We start from the raw sequence: 4,479 nt of genomic DNA, 5'->3' as shown, positions 1-4,479 counted from the left end.
ATATATATATATATATGTTGAAAATGGGAAAGCCCGGTTTGTTAAAATGTAAACTATAAACGAAAAGTTTATTTTTATAAAAGATTTTGCCCATCTTTTCTCTGATTTTTAAGAACTGACCCAGAGGAAACTAAAAAAAAAATGAAGCCGACATCGAGTAAATATTTCCGAGTATTTTTTGCAATTTTTGGGAGATTTTGTGAGAGCGCGATACCTCACAACGAATGTTGGGAGCTGCCAGAACATCGATCGAAATGCAATTTTGTGGAAGATGATGTTACAAAATGAGCTTAGTTCTGATTTTTAATATGTTGCTTGAGTTTAAACTAACTTTAAGAATTTTACTGGAAAATCACTGATTGACCGTGTGTATTAATAAATGTAATATGGTCCGGGTGAGGTAAAATTTTTATTTTTAATACTTTTTATTTATTGATAGATATTACAATCTGCCACACAGTTGTGGGCAATAGGTAATAGTGATGAATGATCTCATACATACTAGAATAAAATAAAATAAATAAATGAATAGAAAAAAAATAATAAAAAAAATAAATAAATAAATAAAAAATCTCTCTTAAAATATATACAAACAAAAGAATAAACAAAATGAACATAATCAAACTATCTGTATGAAAAATAAATAAAATGAAATAATATAGTCTCTAGTCACATTTACACTCTAATATACAATATTACCGGGTGAGGTAAAATAAAACTCAAATAGTAATAAATATTTTAATTGAGCCAACGTTGCAGGGCTTTGGTGTGTGTGCTCTCCGAGTAATTAATTATAGAATTTCCCCGACTTTTGAATTCAATAATTAGCCCTTGTTTAAAATTATATATTTTAAAATTCTATCAATTCGGTGTAAATTCATTGTGTAAAATCTTTTTAATTAACTTTAGCAGTTTATTTTTGATTTTATATAGCATAAATAGAGACATCATATATTTAGGTAATTGATAAATAGTTTCTTACAAAAAGTCTAGGACAAAGGTCGTATTTATAGGTTATGCAATACTATTTATATACATTTTTATTATCTACAACCTATATTGCTGGTATTTACGATTGATTTCATTTTTTTTTATGTTTATTTTATTCCTTTTTATAATGGAAATAGAGTAAATAGAATGTAATAGCCGAAACAAATAAAAAAAAAAAAAACGAAACAAGTGTGTGGACAGCGACTTTTGTTGCTTCCTCTGTTCACCAAGCATCTGCACAAGTCTTGGATTTGTGGCAAGTGTCTGACGTGTAGATCCAGCTTATGAAAATCCCAAAAATTTCCGTTAATTTTTCATTCTATCCCCAATAACCTGAAAACTATCAACCGAAGGAAAATATTATACAAATCTTTATTAATGTAGAGCAAATTTGCTAAAATGTGCGTCCTGTATGTTTAATCGATAGATACGGTTTTTCAAAAACAATTTTTTTTTTTTAATACCGAATAATTTCGATTTTTAAAAACTTTATTTTGGTCAATATCATGGAAACTACAACTCCTACTAAAAAAATCATTGTATACTACTTCAAAATGTATTTATCTAGCTGCATTTTGAGTTAATAATAGACACATTTATGTCCAATAATTCCTGAAATATGAATTTTTTCTCCAGATGAAAAAAGTTCAATTTTGAAGAATTTAAGATGAGGTCAAAATGTTTATTTAAACTGAGTAAAATACCTAGTTTTAATCAGAGTTCGCTAACTGAATTGTTGTTCAACTGGTAATAATTAAATAATCATTAGTAAAATAACTAAATTAGTCATGGTTAATGATTAAGTTTTTCTGCTAATATAATACATATTTAATGACTTTGCTAAAGAAAAACACCATATTAATAAATATCTAGAAACAACATTAGTATTAAACTCTAATTATACCATTAAAACGGAAAAATATACAATTCAGAATAATATTTCTTGTTCCGTTTTTTTGTACCTGATTGACTTGTTTCATTATCCTCATTTTATTCCTATATTTATTCTATATTAGTTCAAAGTCTATTTTCTTATGTATATATCATTTGTTGATTAGTTCAAAGTCTATTTTCTTATGTATATATCATTTGTTGATTAGTTCAAAGTCTATTTTCTTATGTATATATCATTTGTTGATTAGTTCAAAGTATATTTTCTTATGTATATATCATTTGTTGATTAGTTCAAAAGTAGAAGCTTCCTAAGGCTTGGAAGCTCCCCTCATTTCCATAGGAAGTTTTAGTACAAGAGCCCAAGAGGAGAAAAAAGGCAGTTATTTCACCCAAATTTTTGATTACTTAATTGAAAACTATGTATAATTACTAGCGAAAATTGATGAATCTTCCAAGTATAGGTAGGGGAAATAAAAAATAGTGGCTGTTTCAAATGTTAAAAATAATTAATTTTTTTTTTGGAGTTGTATATTTTTACAACTACCAGCAACAATAGAAAATTTAAGAGAGCATCATTTAAATTAGAGTAAATTTTCTAAAATGTAAGCCCTAATACAGATATTTACGTCCAATAATTCTCGAGACATAGCTTTTTAAAAAGCAATATTTCATAAAAATGTATGGAACGTACTGAAAGGTCAGTACTTAGTGAATTTATTTTGAAAAATCTATATCTCAGGAACTATGTGACGTACAGATGTCTATCAGCACTCAAATTAAAGTTAGTTTAATGAGCTATAAAGTAGATTATGACGTTTATTTTCGTAGGAGTAGTAGTTTTCAAGATATTTGCTAAAATAAATACATGTTTAGTTGCTTGGACAAATTTTCATATGCCAAATTTATAATCATATGTGAATATCATAAAAAACTATTACCCCTACGAAGATAAGTGTCATGAACTACTGTATATAAAGTTATATTTCCTTTATTTTGAGTGCTGGCAGACATATGTGCGTTTTATTATATTTTACAAATATGTTTTTCAAAAATCCAACATTTTATGGAACAACTAGAATTTAACATTTTTTAAGTTTGTTTTGTCAAATATCATGAAAACTACTACTCCTAAAAAGATAAAAATTATTAACTATTTTATAGTAAATTTAACTAGCTTTAATTTGAGTATAGACAGATATCTGTACCTCCAATGGTTTTTGAAAGAAAGTTTTTCATAAATCAAACTTATTGTCCGAACAAATATAAATCAATTTATTTTAGCAAATTTAATAAAAACAACTACTACGAAAATAAATGTCATAATTTACTTTATAGCTCATTAAACTAGCTTTAATTTGAGTGCTAATAGACATCTGTACGTCACATATTTCTAGAGATATAGATTTTTCAAAATAAATTCACTAGCTACTGATATTTCGGTACATTTTTATGAAATGTTGCTTTTTAAAAGAGGCTATATCTCGAAAATTTTTGGAGGTAAATAGCTCTATTAGGGCTAATATTTCAGCAAATTTACTCTTCTTTAAATAATGTTCTTTTAGATTTTCTAGTGTTGGTATTTCTAAGATAAAGAGCTCCAAATGAAAAATTAATGTTTTTTTAAGGTTTTGAAACAGTCGCCATTTTTTATTCCCCCTACCTATACTTGGCAGACTCATCAGTTTTGACTAGTAATTATTCATAGTTTTTATTGAAGTAATAAAAAATTGGGGTGAGATAACTGCCTTTTTTTTCTTCCCTGCTCTTGTACTACTAGGTTTGAGTCAAGAAGCTGGGAATAGAAGTAATATCACTAAACCCTAATTTATCCATCGTATAATAAATTCTATAGCTATAATCAATATTAAGGAGTTTATATGTTACATTATTAATTGTAATGTAATCTAATTTACTAACAGAATATTAAGAAAATATTATTAACTTTATGAGTTGGTACTATTGGCACAACCTTGTCACATTTGGAATATCTCCTTTTGTTTCGTTTATCTTATTCCTTGTTGTAACTCACTTTCTTATATTTGTTCTATTGAAAATATGAGTATAATGGCCGTTTAGGTTCTTAGCTTCAGTTTTATATTTTTATCAATATTTTAGTCACTTATATGAATCAATATTTTTTTTTTTTTATAATTTTAGCTTATGCCTTACGTAACCTTTACTTCCAAAACCTTTGGTTTTCATTTGACGCATAATTAAATGCTGTTTAATTTGCTATTCTATAAACTTTATAAAGATCTAATTCTTTAATTTTTAAAATTCATTATCTAATTAGTAACATTTTTAGGAATACAAAAAATGCTTTTCCGTGTTAAGTGTGGTAGAAACTAATTTTAAAAATTGTTTGGAGATGTATACCTTATGTATGAGCTTTTATGCAGAGGTCCTGTACAGTAAAAAGCAAACATTCTACCACTGACTATATAAATCTATCTTAAGAACATTAAAAACTTCTCAACCACACAAATCCACTTGTTTCTGGCATGGCTTCTCCTTCATTACCTAATAATCCTCCTAGGCGTCTGAAAAGAAGATGGCCTCGAGATCTTCTCCTCTAGAAATGTTATTGGAGTTCTA

This window comes from Halyomorpha halys, unplaced genomic scaffold (assembly GCF_000696795.3).
Source record: "Halyomorpha halys isolate HHAL.00 unplaced genomic scaffold, Hhal_1.1 Scaffold69.1, whole genome shotgun sequence".
Taxonomy (NCBI): Eukaryota; Metazoa; Arthropoda; class Insecta; order Hemiptera; family Pentatomidae; genus Halyomorpha; species Halyomorpha halys.
Note: the sequence above shows the minus strand (reverse complement) of the source record.